This window comes from Pleurodeles waltl, chromosome 8 (genome assembly GCF_031143425.1).
Source record: "Pleurodeles waltl isolate 20211129_DDA chromosome 8, aPleWal1.hap1.20221129, whole genome shotgun sequence".
NCBI classification, from domain to species: domain Eukaryota; kingdom Metazoa; phylum Chordata; class Amphibia; order Caudata; family Salamandridae; genus Pleurodeles; species Pleurodeles waltl.
The window spans coordinates 1,521,576,620-1,521,600,331 of NC_090447.1; the positions used below are offsets into that span (position 1 = coordinate 1,521,576,620).

Genomic DNA, 23,712 nt, shown 5'->3' on the forward strand with positions numbered 1-23,712 from the left:
ACAGAGCATCAGCCAGAATGTTTTGGGATCCAGGAATATAGGTGATGTAAAAATCATACTGACTGAAGAAAAAGGCCCAACGAGCCTGGCGGCTATTCTGGCATACAAAATTACGTAAACATTGTAGATTACGATGGTCTGTTCTCACCTCGAAAGGCTCCTTGGAACCCATAAGAAACTGTCTCCATTCTAGGCACGCTGTTTTCAGAGCTAATAACTCCCTTTCTAGTACTGAGTAATGTTGTTCCGATGTAGAGAGTACATGGGACAAATAGAAAACAGGATGTTCAAGACCATCATCTTCTTGTTGTTGGAGTAAGACTGCTCCGATGGCCTTTTCGGAAGCATCGGTAACTACAATAAATTGTTTGTTGGTATCTGGGTGTCTCAAGATGGGAGCTTGAGTGAAAGCCTTCTTTAAACCTTGAAAAGCTGTTTCAGCCGCCTTAGTCCAGACAAAACCTTTTGTTAAATTTTCCTTCTTTAGAGTGTGAGTTATGTGGCTGGTTTGTTTTGCAAAGTCCAAGATAAATTGCCGATAAAAATTCGCTAATCCTAGAAAACATTGTGTTTCCTTAATAGAGGAAGGAGAAGGCCAATCTAGGATGGCTTGTACTTTTTCTTGGTCCATAGCTATGCCGGTGGGACTTAAATGGTACCCCAGATATTTGACTTCCGTCTTGTCAAACTCACACTTTTCTGGTTTACAAGATAGTTGATGTTCCCGGACTCTTTGAAGGACTTGTTTCACGTGAGAAGAATGCAGTTCAGAACGTCTAGAATAAATAAGAATATCGTCTAAGTAGATTACCACCGTTTGGTTCAAAAGATCAGAAAACACGGAGTCCATAAATCTTTGGAAAATTGCGGGGGCATTAGTGAGACCAAAAGGCATAACCTTGTATTCAAAGTGACCAAATGGGGTCCTGAAAGCTGTTTTCTACTCGTCTCCTTCTTTAATATGTAAAAGGTGGTAGGCTCCCCGTAGATCCAGTTTGGTAAATCGTTGAGCCCCTCTGACTGCCTCTAGAATATCCTTGATGAGGGGCAAAGGATAACGGTCCTTTATAGTTATCTTATTCAGGCCTCGAAAATCCAAGCAAGGACGAAGATCTTTTGTCTTTTTGGGTACAAAAAAGAGGGGAGCCCCTGCCGGAGAAGACGATGGAACAATAAGACCACTCTGTAGGTTTTCTTCCAGGTACTCCTTTAGAACTTCCTTCTCGGGTTCCGTGAGGGAATACATCCTCCCAAAGGGAACGACAGTTCCAGGTTCCAAGGGAATAGCACAATCATAATCTCGATGTGGAGGTAACACAGGTCTCAATGGTTTTTGGAACACATCTTGAAATTCTAAATAGTGTTCAGGGACTCCTTGGACTGTATTGATGGAATATCCGGTAGTACTTTCAGTAGGTGTCAATCTTTTAGGTGACCAATATTTGTCGGAAGCAAAACAGTTCTCATGACAAAACTGTGAAGACAAGGAAATAGTCCGGATTTCCCAATTTACATACGGATTATGTCTGATGAACCACGGAATTCCTAGAATGATGGTATGGTTGGGGGATGATATGTGATCAAAGGAGATGTGTTCTTGATGGTTACCAAACTGTAAACTTAATGTCAGGGTAGTGGTATTGACTGGACCAGAGAATATTAAGGATCCATCCACTGTGTGCACTTGTTCTGGAATTTCTTTGGGTTGTGTTGGAATTTGTTGAGTAGTGGCCCAATTCTTATCCATGTACACACCACTAGCTCCACAATCTAGCAATGCCATAGTTCTTTCTTGACGGCCGTCAGGTAGCTGTAACATGACAGGTAACATGAACAAGTACGTGGCATTGTACTTAAATGAACTGATGGAAGGTATAGCTGATGATCCCGTCCCCTCCCTTCTTACAGAGGATGGGAAGTGGCGTTTCCCGATGGCCTTTGGGGACGTACAGGGCAGGTACGAAGTATGTGGCCAGCAGCACCACAGTACAGGCACAATCCTTTCTTACGTCTGTCTTCCCGCTCGCTAACGGAAAGCGGGCCTCGAGTGGTATCCACTTGCATAGGTTCTCCCTCTAGGTCTCTAGCAGGAGGGCGAGGTTCCTCAGAACGATGCAGATACACCCGTGAAGTGCTTGGCTGAGAAGATCCTCTACTCTTTCTCTTCTCCAACCGTCGTTCTTGAAGACGGTATTCGATGGAAAGTGCTTGATCCATCAGACCACGAAGATCTTCAACTCTGGTGGAGTGTACTAACTCATCTTTTATTTCTTCTTTAAGTCCTCTGCGAAACAAAGTCACCAGAGTACGTTCCACCCAGGTGGTCTCTGCTGCTAGCTGACGAAAGCGCGTAATATATTGAAGGACATCTTGTGAGCCTTGTTGGATGTCACATAAGGCTTCTTCCGCAGAGGCCTCTAGACCTGGACGACTAAACATTTGTTTGAATCGATTCACGAAGGCGGAATGGTCCGACAATACCGGGTCGTTGGATGATACCATCGGGGTTGCCCAGGCCAAGGCAGGACCGGATAATGCACTGATAAGATATCCCACCTTTGTCCTGTCATGGGAGAATTGGGTAGGTCAGAAGGCGAAATACACCGTTAAAGCATCAAGGAATTCACGCAGTTTAGTTGGTTCTCCGGAGAAACGAGGAGTAGAGGCGGAGATAGTCGGAACATCGCCACTGCGGAAAGGCAGAGCCTGTTGTAACGCAGCATTCTCATTGCGTAGTTGTTGCAGTTGAGCCTGTTGCTGAATAGTGGTCAGAAGAGATTGATCAGGATCTGCAGCAGCCGCCACTGTATCATCCATGGTGTTAGAGGACGCCGGGAGACTTTGGCGCTGCAATCTGTTACGACTCACGTGCTGCTTACGCCTGGAATCCGGAGATCGAGTGGCGTGGGTCTTTAATGTTCGACTCTGGCCCAGAAAGGGGCGACTCTTTCTGGTAGCCACGGTGCTGTAGGCAATGGAAACGCCAAGAACAGACCGTGCCCTTCAGAAATAGCGCCAGAGGGAAAAAAAAACTAAAAGGGGGAAAACACCTCCAAACAGATAGATTCCTGAAACAGGAACAAAAGAACAGGAATCAACAGAGGCAAAAATATAGGTAATACACGGAATAGACAAGATCTAGCGCAGAAAGGTTAAGAAACAGGAGCGAAGACACCATCTAAACAGAAAGTGTTGCAGCGCAAGGAAAGAAAGAATCACATCCCTTAAATACCACTAAACAGGAAACGACCAACAGGAAGTAAAAGGACACCATCTTAGATAGGGAAAAGTGCATAGAACAGAATAGACTAGTAACCATAGAAAATAGGGAACAAGGAATGCTGGGAAGAAAAAGGTAACATGGGAAGGGGGAAAAAACATAAAGGAAGGTACAACCAGATGTCCCAGAAAAAGAAGAAAAGAAAAGAAAAGGAAAGAACAGGTAAGAGGGCTCAGGATGCCCGAAAAACGCGGTGCACAGAAACAGAGCGAGGCCCCATGCCCAATCTGGGGCCTCGCAAAGCACACAACAGACTGGGGGTGCGCCGCGTCCTGCAGACGCGTTGTGAGGCCTGAGCCGAATGTTTGGCTCGCGCCGCAACACGTGGCGCCACACATTCTTCACATGAGGTCCGAAGAGATTTGTCCCCTGTAAATATTACAGCAATACCAATTACTGATGGGATTGTGTGGGACAAAGTTCCATTCGATATATACGGGCCTACAGAGATTATTCAAATACCATACGTGTTCAAAATTTCAATGTCTGATGTTATTACACCTAATGTTGTCTCTGATGATTGGGATGTCCAAACAGTTGATTCCATGCTAACTGAAATGAAGGACTATTCCGCTTTTGAAAGTGATGATGTGTATGATTATACAATGAATTATGGGGAAATGTTCTGCTATAACAATTGGGGACATCACTACCTACACCGTGCCACTAGATATAGGCCTCTCTTGAACTACACACAGTGGGAACACTGTTCTACACCACAGGTGGGGAGTCCAAAGCATTATAGCGATAAATTTACATACTTTTCTGGGCATGATACAAGAAAAGCAGAGTCGTATTATTTTAAAATACCTACGGCACAAATTAGGAAGATTTTGCTAACAGATACAAAACTGATTTATTCAGATCCCTTTGTTTCCCGGCTCTCGATTGAGGGTTATGAATATTGGAAGAGCACTATTGACTTGAAAAGTGTATGGGGAACACAAGATTGGCAGATACAGGGTAGGGAGGCTTTGTTTTGAGCATGCTTGATTCCTGTGCAAATGATTTTCTTAAATGACACTATTGAGCAGACATCCTGTCTGGGGTTAGCAAACATTAAAGATCTGAACACGCCCAGTATCCCTACTCCGGCAAAATTTAAAGATTGGCAACACTTTCTTAATGTTACAGAGGACAGGCTAGATGCAATGGTTAAGGTTGGTACCTATAATGCTTCACTTTCCAGTCCCGGCGGGTGGTTGGTATGGCCCACTGACACTAATGAGTGTCAAAGGCGTTTCTTGAACTCTTCAGGGGGTTTTCAATTAACAGGCCAGACCCTCGCTTTATATCGGGTCAACATACAGGGATAGTTACAACATACAGTGTGGGTAAGCTGTGCCAGCAATGGGTACAAACGAACATGTTAACAGCAGTTAAGAAACACCTGAACACTCTCTGACAGTATAGACTTGCAGGATTTTCTGCTGGGTCCTAGAAAACAGCGCTCAAAAAGGTTTTTTATATGCTATGTACAATGAAATTTGGAAACTTTCCCAGATTGAGGCTGCTGCAGGTTTAAGGCAACTGGATAAGGAAAATTTGGAAACAACATTAGCTGTTTTCGACAATGGCATGAATACACTGTCCAACAGGATTTATTCACTATCAAATATAGTGTTGTCTGCTATTGATATCACTCAGACAGACTTGCCCCAGTTATATCATGGGCAAACACAGCTACGTTCCATCATGCAGCTAAGTTGGACGTTGCAGACACTGAAAAAATGGGCACATTCCATGGAAATATATTAACGGGAGTGAATTCTTCACTGCTTTTAATTTTTTCAGGGAACAAGAGACAATGGCTAAAAGGGAGGCTAGTTTCACCCTGCTTCAAGTAGAGAAATTAGATAAGTTCCTTTCAGGGTAGCAGAGAGTCCTTCAACTATCTGGCTCTTACACAGCATTATTAATATACCGATTTCGACCTTTCGTTTCTCAAACTGCCTGAAACATCTTGCAGTGGGATGATTTGAGCAACTAGGAGATAGCTTTATTAAGGAAGAGTGGGAGTTGCCCTTTAACTATAGATGTCTGAACGGTGAAAGGGAGGTCTTTCTTAGCGGAAGCGAATGTGAGACTGCTGTTCGTCATTCTATGATATGCAAACAGGTGCCTCTTCACGGTCTTTGCAATGCGTGGGTCGCAAATTTGGCCTGTTTTCTGAAGGGTACTCCCGTCCCCTTGATTCGTCCAGTGTTTCATGTACTTTCCAATAGAAGTTATGTGGTACTGAACGATCAAAGCTGTTGCGGCATGCGACCTGGAATTGCCTACGCAATCTCGGTCACGAAGGTCGTTACGTGTTGTGGACATGTTTTGTTTCCCCCCACACGAGAGATAAAAGTATCTGACATGTGGCCCCACATAGATACTATTAATGTGAACTATGACAAGCTGAGTAGGCTAAAGGCGCTATTGTTTCCGAAACAGGTCGCCTTGACATCCGCAAAAGAGACGTATGCTCTCCAGATTGCAAGATCATCAGCCGAGATACAATCCCTTTTAAATACCAATTTCCCCAAACACTTTGGAGAGCTGGTATCGAGAATATTCAATGCTTCGAGCACCACTGGGATTGTTCATTTCTTTAAGGCTGTCGGGTCTGGTTTCGTGTCCATCTTCCAGACTGTCTTCGAAATCATCCTATCAGCCATCCATTCTCTCTTTTCAAGTGTCTTTGGTGGCTTTCCAATTATTTTGGCTTTAATTGGCAGACTACTACTGCTATTTCTTCTGATTCGCAGTGGTTGTTTCTTTCCAGCAACGCAGAGCAATGGAGCCGCTCCCGCCAACTCCCCTGTGCCGTGAGCGCATGGTTCAGATCTTCGGTGCACCTTTGCTGGTGGAACTGGAGCTTGATTGGTTGTTGTCATTTCGGCCACTTCTCTGGTGTGTACAACCAGTCTTCCGCTGCCTTTGGTCTGTCTTGCTGTTGCACTGACATCTCCTGTGGACCACGAACTGCTGATGTCCCCGATGAGGGTTCATACACGGTCATGCCCCTTGAGACTGAGGTTGCTCCGCGAGGCCACTTATGAGCCTTCCGTTGTGAGATCTACCATGGATGAGGACACTACAACGGATAACGATACACCAGGAAATACGGCTCACTTCTGCTCTGTGGATCCGTTTGTCCGCCCAGCACTCAACTTAACTTCAGACGATGTTGACTCATTTTTGAGATCCTTGACTGGTGACTTCGATGACATTCTTCAAGATCATGCGTATAACAAATAATTTGATGAATGGACTTGTCATTCCCGATTCCAAATTATGCATTCAAATTAACATATTGCTGTTACACGCTGTACTTGTCATAGTTGACATTAACATCTCTGTATGTATTTTCAACAGATTTGTTTTTACATATTTTTAACACATGCAAATACTTTTTTTTGGCTTGTTTTTGCTTTTAGCCTTTAGTTCAGAAGCAACTTTTAGCATTTGGGTTCCTGTACCTTCATCATACCTGTTACGGCAATGGGGAGGGTGTAGTGAATCCTAGTTTGTTTTAATGGGATAACAGGAGTTAGCTTAGCCTCTGGCTTGTAGTCTCGTGCCCCCGTCACCTAGTGACTTTTAACCTACTTAGCTTGCTCTGTCTTAGTCCATGTAATTATTTATTTCTTCTAAAATGTCTGCCTTGTTTATAGTTAGGCCACTTGTTATGAGTTACATTATCAGTGTCATATCGCCAAGGCGTCAAGATCAAGCACCAAAGGCAAACAAACAGTAGGTGTTCACACTTAGGGATTTTCCCTCTCTATACTTTCGAGGGATTGTTGATATTCATTGCCGTCCCAAGCATGCCTGTTATCTATTGTTTAGGAATACACCTACGTCAGGGGACCTTGTAGATCTGTATAAATACATCACACTTTAGACAGATAATCAGAGGGATTCCGACCAGAGGGCATCGCCACCATCGCTGATAACGATGATGCAGTCGTCTTGACGCTGACCCAGTCTTCGTGTCCCTGCGGAGTCTGAGATAGAGACCTCATTCCAAGGTAACGAAGGTTGGGGGCTCCTCTCATGGACATGGCATTGGCATATTAGGTTTAACAAACCCAGCTCTCCTTTAGGTAGGAGGTTAGGCCTAGTCACATTAGGATATTAGGGCATATTCTATCTCATATACCTTTTTCATGTATTGCAAAATGGTGGTGGTCTTCGTAACAATGACTCTCGTCTTCACAATACTGTTACTTGCTATATTCATTATTCTAATCATTGCAGTCCATGCAACTTATTGCAAATTGCAGTTATGTTAAATAAAAACTACTATAACTTCACAGCATCTGTGTCATTGCCTGTGTTTGTATGAGACATAATATATCTGTGAGAAAATGGTAATCTCTGTTTAACCGCGACACTCCCTGAGATATTTTATTTTTGAGTCCATGCGTAAATGGCTGCCATAAATCTCCTTTTACTACTGTGTTTCTGGTGAGGTGCTGCTAGTGAGCCGGTAAGGTTGGGATAACAGTTGCGACTTGTTGTAGGAAAGACGCAGTCGCCTACAAACAAAAGTACTGTCATCCTTAAACCAGCAGTCTTGCTCAGAGCAAGAGTCCAAACTACGACATAACCAATTATATCCTGTCAGTCATAGTAGGTAATGCTGGAAATCTTAAAGCCTGAGAATAATTAACAAAAGCACTGATCAAGAAATCCATAAGACACTATCATACATTGGAAGGTCACAGCTTTTGTTATGCGGCCTTGTTAGTCCTTCAAGGAGGGTCCAGGAGCTACAATAGATGACTAATGTAATTAGTGCTGTTATGCAGACACCAGCAGTAAATCGCGTAAGTCTGACCCCTGATGTGTGGTTCTTGGCAGGGCTGGGGATATAAAAGGGTCATTTCATAGAAATAGAAAAGGGACTACCATTTTACTTCAACCGCTCATCAGCACAGTTACACCAGAGGCGCTAAGAGCATAAATAAAATGCAATTTTTAATGCCGGTATGATGCCTGTTAATTAAATTGGTTACTTATCACCGCTGCTAACTGAAAGGTTGGGAGGCCCAGAACAGACACACCGCTCCTGTCCGCTGACACACACACAGGTGAGCGTGGGGGTGGAGTTAAACCTGACACCCCAACACTAGGGTGACCAGATTTTCAGGAGCAAAAACTGGGTCAGGTCAGACATAAAAGAAGGACTAACGACTTTACTCTCACTTTCCTATCTGGCCTGTCCCGTTGTTTCGGGTAGCTTTGTGAATGTGTGCCTGTACATGTGTGCGCTTTATATAATATAAACACATACATACTTACACACATTTACAAGACTATATATATAAAATTAGCTATGGCTTGACATCCCACCCTGCGCCCCCACCCATCTCTCTCTGCTCCCCACTCCGTCCCTCTGCTGTGGGTAGACAGGGGCCTGTGTTGCCTGACAGGAACAGGTACATTTATTATTTCATACTTTGTAGGCGTCTTTAACTTATGGTTACCTAGATCATCTGACCTTTGTCCCCAAAACCGAGACATTTGTTTAAAATTAAGAGAAGCGCGGGACACCCTACCCAACACACTCCCCCACTCAGACACCCCAACACCCTCCAGACTCGGGGTTCGGTCCCCTCTTCCTTCGGCCGCAGCCGGTTTCAGCCTCGAGGCCTCCGCAGGGTCACTGCAGCCTGTGGCTCCCTCCTTAGTCCTTTCTCCCTTTCAGTGACTGCTGGGTCACTGCTCTCGCGCTCTCTGTCCCAGCCCTCCCTCCTTAGTCCTTTGTCTCTTTTGGTGACGCTCAGCTCCGTAGCTTCCTCTTCCGGGTCAGCGAGGGCAGAGGCAACACCAGCAGTGAATGACGTCACTTCCGGCCTCTCCTTCCGGCTCCAGCAGCTCTAGGGGTGGAAGGATCCTGTGTCTGTGCGGAGACCCCCTCAGGCCTGGGACTGAGATCTTCCCCCTCCCCGGGCTCTGTGGAGGTAGGAGCCCGACTGTCCCACTCTCCCTGCCCCAGCCCTCCTCTCCCTGTCTCCCCTCCATGTCCCTCTCCTCGGCCCAGAGAGACCCCCTGTCGGCTTGGCCTCCCTGAGGAGGCTCCTGGGGGCAGAGAGTGAGGCCTCAGCTCCCCTCCTGGTGGAGGGAAGGGGCTGCTGTGGTCTGAAGAGCTGCCTGGGCCTCGGTCCTGCTTCAGTTGTTGCTGTCTCTGCCCCCTGACCCGCCCCCCACGCATCAGGGGTTCATACAAACTGAAAACTTGGCAGCTTATGTCTGACATTTCTGTGCACATGTGCATAGTTGCCAAGTTTTCCAGCACAACCATGCGTGATGTGCTGCTCGAGTCCAATTTTTTTTCCTTTGAATTCTGGGACTTGCAGTCCCATTTTATAAAGCAATACATATAACTACAAGTCTTAGAATTCAGAGTAAAAACCTGGGCTGGAGCAGCATATCAATTATGGACCTGGGAAACTTGTCAGGGCTGCGTGTGCGACATTTCAACGTCTTAAGTAAGATACCTTTTATTGTGAGGTGAAGAAAACAATATCAATTAGCACCCACAGAATACTGTATTATTTACAAGTATGATATACACTCAAACAGGCGCTGCCCAGAGATAGCCACCCCGCCCCCCTAACTCTTCCCCACTTGAAGACAGACTTCTCGATGGCCACTTGTTCAAAAAAGCGATCTCACTCATGTGTCGTAAAATTCTCAATAACTCCCCAGATACACTAATAAGTCTTCGGGAACGCTGGGCGCACGACCTTCCGGGTATTGAGGATGATGAATGGGCTGAGGCTCTAGCCCCTCAGAGGCAAGTGGCTGTCAGATTAAGATTCTGCCTTGTACGGATGAAGATTCTGCACAGAGTTTATTACTCTTGTACCATCTTGGCTAAAATGGGCAGAGTGGCCACCTCGGTATGCCCACAGGGATGTGCGGGACAGGGATCCTACGTTCATATGATTTGGAGCTGCCCACTACTACAAACGTATTGGGAGCAGGTGGTGAACTGCCTAAATGAGGTGTGTGGAGGCAAGATGGAACTATCAGCTAAATGGTGTCTTCTCAACATGTGGGATACGACGGATGTGGGTCGGATGGATCAGCTTTGGGTGACACTGGGAAGGATGGTTGCTAAACTTAATATCGCTCGTAAATGGAGAACAGAGCAGACACCTTTGCTACCGGACTGGAAATGTGATCTGGATTGGTCTATGATGGCAAAGAGGGAGGTCTACAAAAGGAGAGGTTGCCCACAGAATTGGTCTAAAATATGGGGCAAATGGAACATTTACCGAGGTAACCAATCTCCCATAATAATAGCTACTAGTGAAATTGATACTCAAGGGAAATATCAGGACATCGCTGCTGTACCCTCACTAGTCAGCTGGGAACCGGGGGAAGGAAGGGGTGGGGGGCTGATGGAGATATGGAGAGAGTGCTCACTTATGTTATATGGGGCTGGTACATGGATGCTATATGATGTCAAGCACAGTGGGTGTTGTTTGTTCATGTTATTTATAATAAAACTAATTTTAAAAAATAGTACTTTTTGTCGCAGAAATCTCCCCACACCAGTTGAGGGTTGCATGCTTTGTTTGCGCACTCACTGCATTTCACCTTGTTTTTTCTGTCCTGCCATTTTCAGACAAAAATACTTGAACGGGTTGCACAGTGAGGAGAAATGGCGCTCAGGATGTCACAGTACCCTATATATTGTAACCGGGAAACCCCGCAAGGGAAACACCCTACCCTAGGAGGTAAACACAACCTCAAAACTAAAACAAAAACACAAGGGTCCCCTAATTGTAAATTCTTAAAAGTTAATAGAAGAAGCAGAACACATGATACAAAATTTCATATCATAATCAATGTCACATCCAACAAGTTCTTAGAGTCCACCGACGAATCCAAAGTTTATGAGAATATGCAGAACATCCAGAGAAGATTTGTGTATCCAGCCAAAATTTATTGAGAATAAGCAGAACATCCAAAGAAGAATGTATTTCCAGCCAACACGTGTTTCGTCTTGGGATACATTTACATCCCCATACGACTTCTTCAGGGCTTAAATGTCCACCACAGTTTCTGAAACAAGTAGTCATAAGAGTGTATCCAAATCAATATGTTCAAGCATAATTATCACCTAATTGATACTTCCGATCCAAATTCTATAATGTCAGCAGCTCAATATTGAAGCAAGCGGCGTCTCCACATCCGGACGCCTAGCGTGTGCTACCTCTGGTCTGCAGTGTGACTCAGGGCTAGTTCGACATGTGGGAGTAAAGTTGCATTTCTTCACTGCATTCTCTCTGGTCTATCGCCTGCATGTGTACGAGGTCACATGCTTTTCTGTGTGCAAAGAGAAAGAAAATAATACACATGGCCTTCAAAGCTGACCATTTTGCGTTTCACTCCAACCAAGATGCTAGGTCAGCCTAGTGCACTTTCACTCCATATATTAAATAAAATGCTAGGTGCAACCAAAATGTGAGAAGCAATGACGACTGGAGAGGCAGGGGGCAAACAAAAACTGCAGGTGGTGTGTTGGTACAAGCAACGATAACTGGAGTGAGCAAGGATTTTAATAAAAAAAACTACCCAAGTCTGAGCTTGAGTCGTGGAAGGACACCAGTAAAACAATTAATCAGTACTTTGTCCAAGGTCCAATGAACAGACAAATACACAAGGAAGAAAGTGAAACCGACGGTTGCCGACCAATGAGATGCAAACGAAACATCACGTAAGTGAATCTCAGGCGTAGCCTACAAATGACACTGTGGAGCAGCTTGAGATGTGATGCAGATTTGCACTGATAGATTTAGGCCACAAACACCCCCTCATCAAAAATGTCTAACACCAATACCTGCCTCCGGACCAAAGCCTAGCGTGCTCTTGTCTTAACAGCCCCAGACACTAGTACTGCATATGAATGCTATTGTTTTATATTTAAAACATTTTACCCGTGACTGTTATTTTGTATGCTTTGATGGTTCTTTGAGCCAAAATAAAGTATATCTTGACCTACTCCAGATGCAAAGATAGACAGATACAGACACTCTTAACCACATTCACACACACACTTTAAAAACGCACATACTGAACATGGAATAGAGGATATTGGGGCAAAAAGAACGTGTGGAATGTGGGCTTGTTTTAAGTCAGTAACAGGCTGATTAACAAGGCTCTCAGAACAATTAAATGTTTTATTGCTCTCCACTTATCCTGTGGGCGCAATTTATTTAAAAAGTCTGTAAAGATCTCACAGGATCGTTTCTTCTGTTTTCCTTAGGCCCTGCAGGCTCCTTCTAGCTCCAGCGACTGGTTGGAGTTCCATCTCCGGTGTTCTCAGATCAAAGGAAAAGGTAAGTGTCATTTTAACCCAGATATATATATTTTTTTAAATATTAAAATTATTGGAAAGCGGGTTAATTTCAACATCCCATTATGGCTGTTCATCCCAGCTATATCTTTTCCAGTTTTGTTCTATTTTCTCTGTCCACTTTTATTTCTTACTGTTTATTTCTCATGTCTGTTTTATCCTTCTGCTTTGGTTCTTATTCCTCCACTGACTCTTTCCTCATCCCTGCATACCCATTGTAGGAGGCTGGACTGGCTTGTAGTGAGTACCAAGGGGTACTTACACCTTGCACCAGGCCCAGGTATCCCTTATTAGTGTATAGGGGTGTCTAGCAGCTTAGGCTGATAGAAAAGGTAGCTTAGCAGAGCAGCTTAGGCTGAACTAGGAGACGAGTGAAGCTCCTACAGTACCACTAGTGTCATATGCACAATATCATAAGAAAGCACAATACACAGATATACTAAAAATAAAGGTACTTTATTTTTATGACAATATGCCAAAAGTATCTCAGTGAGTACCCTCAGTATGAGGATAGCAAATATACACAAGATATATGTACACAACACCAAAATATGCAGTAATAGCAATAGAAAACAGTGCAAACAATGTATAGTCACAACAGAATGCAATGGGGGCACATAGGGATAGGGGCAACACAAACCATATACTCTAGAAGTGGAATGCGAACCACGAATGGACCCCAAACCTATGTGACCTTGTAGAGGGTCACTGGGACTGTAAGAAAACAGTGAGGGTTAGAAAAATATCCCACCCCAAGACCCTGAAAAGTCGGTGCAAAGTGCACCTAAGTTCCCCAAAGAGCACAGAAGTCGTGATAGGGGAATTCTGCAGGAAAGACCAACACCAGCAATGCAACAACGATGGATTTCCAGACGAGAGTACCTGTGGAACAAGGGGACCAAGTCCAAGAGTCACGATCAAGTCGGGAGTGGGCAGATGCCCAGGAAATGCCAGCTGTGGGTGCAAAGAAGCTGCCACCGGATGGTAGAAGCTGAGGATTCTGCAAGAACGACAAGGGCTAGAAACTTCCCCTTTGGAGGATGGATGTCCCACTTCGTGAAGAGTCGTGCAGAAGTGTTTTCCCCGCAGAAAGACCGCAAACAAGCCTTGCTAGCTGCAAGGTTCGCGGTTAGGGTTTTTGGATGCTGCTGTGGCCCAGGAGGGACCAGGATGTCACCAATTGCGTGAGGGGACAGAGGGGGCATCCAGCAAGACAAGGAGCCCACTCAGAAGCAAGCAGCACCCTCAGAAGTGCCGGAACAGGCACTACGAAGTGGAGTGAATCGGTGCTCACCTGAAGTTGCACAAGAGAGTCCCACGCCACCGGAGGACAACTCAGAAGGTCGTGCAATGCAGGTTAGAGTGCCGGGGACCCAGGCTTGGCTGTGCATGAAGGAAATCCTCGGTGAGTGCACAGGAGCCGGAGTAGCTGCAAAACACGCGGTTCCCAGCAATGCAGTCTAACGTGGGGAGGCAAGGACTTACCTCCACCAAACTTGGACTGAAGAGTCACTGGACTGTGGGAGTCACTTGGACAGAGTTACTGAGTTCAAGGGACCTCGCTCGTCGTGCTGAGAGGAGACCCTGAGGACCGGTGATGCAGTTCTTTGGTGCCTGCGGTTGCAGGGGGAAGATTCCGTCGACCCACAGGAGATTTCTGCAGAGCTTCTAGTGCAGAGAGGAGGCAGACTACCCCCACAGCATGCACCACCAGGAAAACAGTCGAGACGCCGGCAGGATCAGCGTTACAATGTCGCAGTAGTCGTCTTTGCTACTTTGTTGCAGTTTTGCAGGCTTCCAGCACGGTCAGCAGTCGATTGCTTGGCAGAAGGTGAAGAGAGAGATGCAGAGGAACTCTGATGAACTCTTGCATTCGTTATCTAAGGAATTCCCCAAAGCAGAGACCCTAAATAGCCAGAAAAGGAGGTTTGGCTACTTAGGAGAGAGGATAGGCTAGTAACACCTGAAGGAGCCTATCAGAAGGAGTCTCTGACGTCACCTGCTGGCCCTGGCCACTCAGAGCAGTCCAGTGTGCCAGCAGCACCTCTGTTTCCAAGATGGCAGAGGTCTGGAGCAGCTCTGGGCACCGCCCAGGGGAGGTGCAGGTCAGGGGAGTGGTCACTCCCCTTTCCTTTGTCCAGTTTCGCGCCAGAGCAGGGCTGAGGGATCCCTGAACCGGTGTAGACTGGCTTATGCAGAGATGGGCACCATCTGTGCCCATCAAAGCATTTCCAGAGGCTGGGGGAGGCTACTCCTCCCCAGCCCTGACACCTTATTCCAAAGGGAGAGGGTGTAACACCCTCTCTCTGAGGAAGTCCTTTGTTCTGCCTTCCTGGGTCAAGCCTGGCTGGACCCCAGGAGGGCAGAAACCTGTCTGAGGGGTTGGCAGCAGCTGCAGTGAAACCCCGGGAAAGGCAGTTTGGCAGTACCCGGGTCTGTGCTAGAGACCCGGGGAATCATGGGATTGTCTCCCCAATACCAGGATGGCATTGGTGGGGCAATTCCATGATCTTAGACATGTTACATGGCCATATTCGGAGTTACCATTGTGAAGCTACACATAGTTAGTGACCTATGTGTAGTGCACACGTGTAATGGTGTCCCCACACTCACAAAGTCCGTGGAATTGGCCCTGAACAATGTGGGGGCACCTTGGCTAGTGCCAGGGTGCCCACACACTAAGTAACTTAGCACCCAACCTTTACCAGGTAAAGGTTAGACCTATAGGTGACTTATAAGTTACTTAAGTGCAGTGGTAAATGGCTGTGAAATAACGTGGACGTTATTTCACTCAGGCTGCTGTGGCAGGCCTGTGTAAGAATTGTCAGAGCTCCCTATGGGTGGCAAAAGAAATGCTGCAGCCCATAGGGATCTCCTGGAACCCCAATACCCTGGGTACCTCAGTACCATATACTAGGGAATTATAAGGGTGTTCCAGTATGCCAATGTAAATTGGTGAAATTGGTCACTAGCCTGTTAGTGACAATTTGTACAGAGAGAGCATAACCACTGAGGTTCTGGTTAGCAGAGCCTCAGTGAGACAGTTAGGCACCACACAGGGAACACATACATATAGGTCACAAACTTATGAGCACTGGGGTCCTGGCTAGCACGGTTCCAGTGACACATAACAAACATACTGAAAACATAGGGTTTTCACTATGAGCACTGGGCCCTGGCTGGCAGGATCCCAATGAGACAGTGAAAACACCCTGACATACACTCACAAACAGGCCAAAAGTGGGGGTATCCAGGCTAGAAAGAGGCTACTTTCTCACACAACCCCCCCCAAACAAAGGACAATAAGGCTAACCTTGGCCAGTTGAGACTTTATTGTCTAAGTGGTGATAAGTAGAGAGTAGCTCTGCAATAGACTGGTTACTCCCTTTATCATCCACTATATGGTTACTTCCCTGTGGGGATGTAAACCACCCTGTTTGAAGTTTTTTAGCTAAGCAACAATGTGAAGATGTATTTTCAGAGTTTCTATCTGTAAGTTTTAGTTTAGAGCAGTGGGAATTGTCAACTGAACCTATTTGTAATGATGGAAATGCCAGACAGGGATGCTGTCTCAATAAAGCCATAGCTGGGCAAAAACTTTGTCCATATGGCTGGAAGAGAGAACAGGGATGCTGTTTCTCTTGATTTGGAGCAGGGCAGGGATGCTGTCCTATGAGCTCCACACTAGGGCAGGGATGCTGTCCTAAGTGTTGTGAGGCAGTGCAGAGTTTCTGCACTAAAGTTTCTCTGGGAGGGTTGGAGGGATGCTCCATGCTAACTAAAATGGTGCTCTTTTTCTCACCAATGTTAGTTATCCCACAGAGAGGTACTTCTACCTCAAGGAGTACAGCTTTGCCAGCTGATGATTCCCTTGGAACAGGTGCCACCCCAGGAGAGGCTTCTCATACCACAGGAATGATATCCTGATTGGCAGGGTGGTTAGGGGATACTGTGATACCCTTTTTACCTGCTGTTGGAGAGGGATCCTGAGTTTTAAGGCCTTCTCTCCTTTGCTTTTTCATTTCAGTAGAAATGAGAGGGAACAATTCCTCTGGGATGCCTAGCATGGCTGCATGGGCATAAAACTCTACATCAGCCCAACCTGAGGCCTCTAGGTCATTACCTAAGAGACAATCTACAGGTAGGCTAGGTGATACTACCACCTGCTTAGGGCCAGTAACTCCACCCCAACTAAACTGAATTATAGCTAAGGGAAGAAATTTAGTGGAGTTATGGACATCAATAATCTTATACTGTTGTCCAATGATGTGTTGTTTAGGATGCACTAGGTTTTCAGTCACCAAAGTGATAATGGCACCTGTGTCCCTGTAGGCCAAGGCCTCAACACCATTTATTGAAACTGTCTGCCTGTACTTATCTATTGTAAGGGGACAAGCAGCCAGTGTGGCAAGGCCAATGCCACTAGGTGTGACAGAAACTGTCTTGGGACTAACTACCCCAGTTTCTATTATGGACCCATAAGTGAACCCAACTACACCCTTAACTTGACTGTTGCCAGCAGTCCCACCACTACTGCTAGGGGCACTAGAGCTTGATGTATTAGTGGTGGTAGGCTCAGGGGGTTTATCTGGACAGGACTTATCCCCTGGCCTATGGCCTCTGTTTTTACACACAAAGCACCAAGGCTTTTTAAATTGTGTAGGTTGAGAAGAAGAGGAAGCATTTGTTTTATCCCCACCCCCTGAAGAGTGTTTAAAGATTTGAAGAAGGATCTTTGGTTTTACCCTTATCCCCATGCTTATCTTGAGATTTCTCACCATCTTTCTTCTTGCCATCCTTGTCACCTCCTGTATGAACTTTTCTGTTCACTCTTGTTCTGACCCATTTGTCTGCCTTCTTTCCCAATTCTTGGGGAGAGGTCAGATCGGAGTCCACTAGATACTGGTGCAACAAATCAGACACACAATTATTAAGAATATGCTCTCCCAGGATTAAGTTATACAGGCTTTCATAGTCAGAAACTTTACTGCCATGTAACCACCCCTCCAAGGCCTTCAATGAATGGTCAACAAAGTCTACCCAGTCTTGTGAAGACTCCTTTTTGGTTTCTCTGAACTTCATCCTGTACTGTTCAGTGGTTAAGCCATAACCATCTAGGAGTGCATTCTTAAGAACTGCAAAATTATTGGCATCACTTTCTTTTATAGTAAGGAGCCTATCCCTACCCTTTCCACTGAAAGATAGCCATAGGATAGCAGCCCACTGCCTTTGAGGGACCTCCTGTACAACACAGGCCCTCTCAAGTGCAGCAAACCACTTGTTAATGTCATCCCCCTCCTTGTAAGGGGGAACTATCTTGTGCAGATTCCTAGAATCATGCTCTTTTGCAGGATGACTATTTGGAATACTGCTGCTGCCACCATGGGTTTCAAAACCCAATTTTTGTCTTTCTCTTTCTATCTCCAAGGACTGCCTATCTAAATCCAGCTGTTGCTTCTTGAGCTTCAGCCTGGATTGTTCCACTCAATCTATTGAGCTCCCTTTCTAACACTCTGTCATCAGGGTGGGTGGGTGAGGCATGTCTTGAAACAGAAGTATGGTGAGAATGAACAGAGGGAGACCTGTCCCTAACAGATGGCACTCTAACAACCTGGCTAACAGAAGTAACACTCTTACTATGATGGGAAGGAACACTCTTACTGTGATGTGAGATAACACTATTACTGTGGTGTGAAATCACATCAGTACCAGTTATGCTAGGTGGTCTGCTAGTGGGCAGGTTGGGAAGGTTCCCTTCTAAATCTTTTGCTCGGGGTGCCCCAGGGTCAGATTGGGAACCATCAGCTAATTTCTCAACAGAAGTGCCAACTCTGGTCTTATCTTGTTCAATGAGCATATTAACCAACAGTTCTCTACAGGGATTCTTCCCTACCCCTAAACCTCATTCAATGCAGAGACTCCTTGCTCCTTTCCAGCTAAGGTGATCATAAGCAAGTTTGGACAGATCAACAGTTTGGCCTGTGCCAGACATTTTTAGAAAGTGTATAAGGAATAGAAAAAGAAAGAAAACGTTTTTAGAACTTTTTAAAGAACAGAAAAAAAAACTTTAAAAACTTTTAAAGAACTTTTTAGAAAGTTTAGAGGTACTTTTCAGCACTTAGCAAAGAAGTGAGAGAAGAAAAACAAAACTTTTTGGTTAGGTGTACATACACTGAACTTGTTTTGTATATTTTTCTCTTATGAAAAGTACAATGACAAAAGTGGTAAGTAGTTGCAAAGTACTTATCCCACCGCTGCACAACCAATGTAGGAGGCTGGACTGGCTTGTAGTGAGTACCAAGGGGTACTTACACCTTGCACCAGGCCCAGGTATCCCTTATTAGTGTATAGGGGTGTCTAGCAGCTTAGGCTGATAGAAAAGGTAGCTTAGCAGAGCAGCTTAGGCTGAACTAGGAGACGAGTGAAGCTCCTATAGTACCACTAGTGTCATATGCACAATATCATAAGAAAACACAATACACAGATATACTAAAAATAAAGGTACTTTATGTTCGATGGCATCTGTCGCTGTAGATACACATGGTATGCATGAGCTCGCCATCTGGTGTTGGGTCGGAGTGTTACAAGTTGTTTTTCTTCGAAGAAGTGTTTTCGAGTCACGGGACCGAGTGACTCCTCCTTCTGTGCTCATTGCGCATGGGCGTCGACTCCATCTTCGATTGTTTTCTTTCCGCCATCGGGTTCGGACGTGTTCCTGTCGCTCCGAGTTTCGGAACGGAAAGATAGCTGAAACCGGAAGATTTTCGACGGTATCGTTGCGATCCGGTTCGAGATAGACACATACGACGACGCGTTGAACATCGAAGCGCTTCGGTGCCCTTCGGGGTAGATTTCGGCACCCCGTCGGGGCCTAGTCGGCCCGACCGCGTGGAGAACAACGCCGATGGAACGGACCCCGTTTCGATTCTGCCCCGAATGCCACAACAAATATCCTTATACGGACCTACACTCGGTCTGTAACCTGTGCCTGTCACCCGAGCACAGCGAAGAATCCTGTGAGGCCTGTCGGGCGTTCCGGTCCCGAAAAACTCTGCGCGACCGTCGAGCGAGAAGACTGCAGGTGGCGTCCACGCCAAAGGAGCGTCGACAGTTCGAGACAGAAGAGGAACAGGAGGAATCCTTTTCCATCCAGGATTCAGACTCCGACGAGCTAGACTCTACAAAAACTGTGAGTAAGACGTCGAGATCAGAACTTAAAAAAGGAAAGAAGGCCCAGGGGACGCCACTGCCAACCGGCCATGGCTCCACCCAAATTCTCGGTGACCAACAATCGGCACCGAAAAAGGCCCATTCAGTGTCGAGATCGTCCGACTTCGGTCGAGACACCGGCACGCAGCCTCCTCGGGACCGAGAGAGTGCTAAACAGAAGCATCGACACCGAGAGTTCGGTGTCGACACGGATCGACACCGAGACAGTGGCGCCGAAGACCATAGAGGCCAAGAATTTTCGGCACAGAAAAAGAGGAAGGTTACCTCGGAGCCGAAAAAACAATCAACAGGGTTTTCGGAGCCGAAAAAAGCGACATCAGACCCTGTTTCAGGCTCCTATACTGAAGAGCATTCTATGTCTTCACAAATGAAGAAACATAGATTTGAACAAGAACTGCAATCCACTGACGTGGATCACACGCAAAAGCGTATCTTTATTCAGCAGGGGACTGGGAAGATCAGTACCCTTCCACCTGTCAAACGAAAAAGAACGCTTCAGTTTACTCCTCAGCAACAAACAGCACAAAAGGTAACACCCCCTCCCTCGCCTCCACCTGTAACTCCGGCTTCGCCAACTTACACCCCGTCACATTCGCCAGCTCACACCGCCATGAGCCACGATGACCAAGATCAGGATGCGTGGGACTTGTACGACACACCAGTGTCTGATAACAGCCCAGACACATACCCAACTACGCCATCACCACCGGAAGACAGCACAGCCTACTCACAAGTGGTGGCTAGAGCAGCACTATTCCATAATGTGGAACTACACTCGGAACAAGTAGAGGATGATTTTTTATTTAACACCCTCTCTTCAACCCACAGCTCCTACCAAAGCCTGCCGATGCTCCCAGGCATGCTACGCCATGCAAAGGACATTTTCAAGGAGCCAGTTAAAAGTAGGGCAGTGACGCCTAGGGTGGACAAAAAGTATAAGGCGCCTCCTACGGACCCTGTATTCATCACCTCTCAGCTGCCACCAGATTCTGTGGTGGTAGGGGCTGCCAGAAAACAGGCAAATTCACACACTTCTGGGGATGCACCTCCCCCAGATAAAGAAAGCAGGAAGTTCGATGCAGCCGGGAAGAGGGTTGCTGTCCAAGCAGCAAACCAGTGGCGCATCGCAAATTCACAAGCGCTGCCAGCGCGATACGACAGAGCCCACTGGGATGAGATGCAGCATCTCATTGAACATCTCCCAAAAGATCTGCAAAAAAGAGCAAAACAGGTTGTTGAGGAGGGTCAAAACATTTCCAACAATCAAATACGCTCCTCCATGGATGCAGCAGACACGGCCGCAAGGACCATTAATACATCGGTTACCATCCGTAGGCACGCATGGCTCAGAACGTCTGGATTCAAGCCAGAAATTCAGCAGGCAGTGCTTAACATGCCAGTAAACGAAAAACTTCTGTTCGGTCCGGAGGTCGACACAGCCATAGAAAAGCTCAAGAAGGACACTGACACTGCCAAGGCCATGGGCGCACTCTACTCCCCGCAGAGCAGAGGATCTTATAACACCTTCCGCAAAACACCTTTTAGAGGAGGGTTTCGGGGTCAGGCCACACAAGCTAGCACCTCACAGTCCGCACCGCCCACCTACCAGGGACAGTACAGGGGAGGTTTTCGGGGCCAGTATAGAGGGGGGCAATTCCCTAGGAATAGAGGAAGATTTCAAAGCCCCAAAACCACTACCACCAAGCAGTGACTCACACGTCACTCACCCCTCCCACACAACACCAGTGGGGGGGAGGATACGTCAATATTACGAAGCATGGGACAAAATAACTACAGACACATGGGTCCTAGCAATTATCCAACATGGTTATTGCATAGAATTCATGCAATTCCCTCCAGACATACCACCAAAATCACAAAATTTATCAAAATACCATTCACAGCTTCTAGAGATAGAAGTTCAAGCACTACTGCAAAAAAATGCAATAGAATTAGTACCAAGCACACAAATAAACACAGGAGTTTATTCACTGTACTTCTTGATACCAAAAAAGGACGAAACACTGAGACCAATTCTAGACCTCAGGGTAGTAAACACATTCATCAAATCAGACCACTTTCACATGGTCACACTACAAGAAGTGTTACCATTGCTCAAAAAACACGACTACATGACAACCCTAGACCTCAAGGACGCATATTTCCATATACCAATACATCAATCACACAGGAAATATCTAAGGTTTGTATTCAAAGGAATACATTACCAATTCAAAGTATTGCCTTTTGGTTTAACAACCGCTCCAAGAGTATTCACAAAATGCCTAGCAGTAGTCGCTGCACACATCAGAAGGCAGCAAATACATGTGTTCCCGTATCTAGACGACTGGCTAATCAAAACCAGTTCGCTCACACAATGCTCAAATCACACAAATCAAGTCATACAAACCCTCTACAAACTAGGGTTCACCGTCAAGTTTGCAAAATCAAACATTCTGCCAAGCAAAGTACAGCAATATCTAGGAGCCATAATAAACACGACAAAAGGAGTAGCAACGCCAACTCCACAAAGGATCCACAATTTCAACAAAGTCATTCAACACATGTCTCCAAACCAAACAATACAAGCAAGAACAATACTACAGCTCCTAGGCATGATGTCCTCATGCATAGCCATTGTCCCAAACGCAAGACTGCACATGAGGCCCTTACAACAGTGCCTAGCCTCACAGTGGTCTCAAGCACAGGGTCACCTTCTAGATCTGGTGTTGCTAGACCGCCAAACTTACCTCTCGCTTCTATGGTGGAACAGTATAAATGTAAACATAGGGCGGCCTTTCCAAGACCCAGTGCCACAGTACGTAATAACAACAGATGCTTCCATGACAGGGTGGGGAGCACATCTCAATCAACACAACATAAGAGGACAATGGAACATACATCAAACAAAACTGCATATAAATCATCTAGAATTATTAGCAGTTTTTCAAGCACTAAAAGCTTTCCAACCAATCATAACCCACAAATACATCCTTGTCAAAACAGACAACATGACAACGATGTATTATCTAAACAAACAAGGAGGAACACATTCAACGCAGTTAAGCTTGTTAGCTCAAAAAATATGGAAGTGGGCAATCCACCATCAAATTGGTCTAATAGCACAGTTTATTCCGGGGATCCAGAATCAGCTGGCAGACAATCTCTCTCGAGATCACCAGCAAGTCCACGAATGGGAAATCCACCCACAGATTCTGAACACCTACTTCACACTCTGGGGAACACCACAAATAGACTTATTTGCAACAAAAGAGAACGCAAAATGCCAAAACTTCGCGTCCAGATACCCACACAAGCAATCCCAAGGCAATGCCCTATGGATGAACTGGTCAGGAATATTTGCTTACGCTTTTCCTCCTCTCCCTCTCCTTCCTTACCTAGTAAACAAATTGAGTCAAAACAAACTCAAACTCATTTTAATAGCACCAACGTGGGCAAGACAACCCTGGTACACAACACTGCTAGATCTGTCTGTAGTACCACACATCAAACTGCCCAACAAACCAGATCTGTTAACGCAACACAACCAACAGATCAGACACCCGGACCCAGCATCGCTGAATCTAGCAATCTGGCTCCTGAAATCCTAGAATTCGGACACTTACAACTTAGCCAAGAGTGTATGGAAGTCATAAAGCAGGCCAGAAGGCCATCCACTAGACACTGCTACGCAAGTAAGTGGAAAAGATTTGTTTGGTACTGCCATCATAATCAGATACAACCACTAGACGCAACTCCAAAACATATAGTAAATTACTTGCTCCATTTACAAAAAGCAAAGCTAGCCTTCTCTTCTATTAAAATACACCTTGCAGCA

At 45.8% G+C, this 23,712-nt stretch overlaps 1 protein-coding gene and 1 pseudogene across 1 annotated transcript in view; both read left to right on the forward strand.

Annotated features, from left to right (window-relative positions):
- Nucleotides 1-9,117: 9,117 nt before the first annotated feature.
- The window catches only part of LOC138248882 (zinc finger protein 420-like), a 67,242-nt pseudogene continuing 52,647 nt past the window's right edge, over nucleotides 9,118-23,712 (forward strand).
- LOC138248884 (oocyte zinc finger protein XlCOF6-like) overlaps nucleotides 9,180-23,712 on the forward strand; it is a 256,396-nt gene continuing 241,863 nt past the window's right edge. Inside the window, exon 1 of the mRNA XM_069202862.1 lies at nucleotides 9,180-9,237. The gene's annotated coding sequence lies outside the window, so the exon portion shown is untranslated. The remainder of the gene's footprint in view (nucleotides 9,238-23,712) is intronic.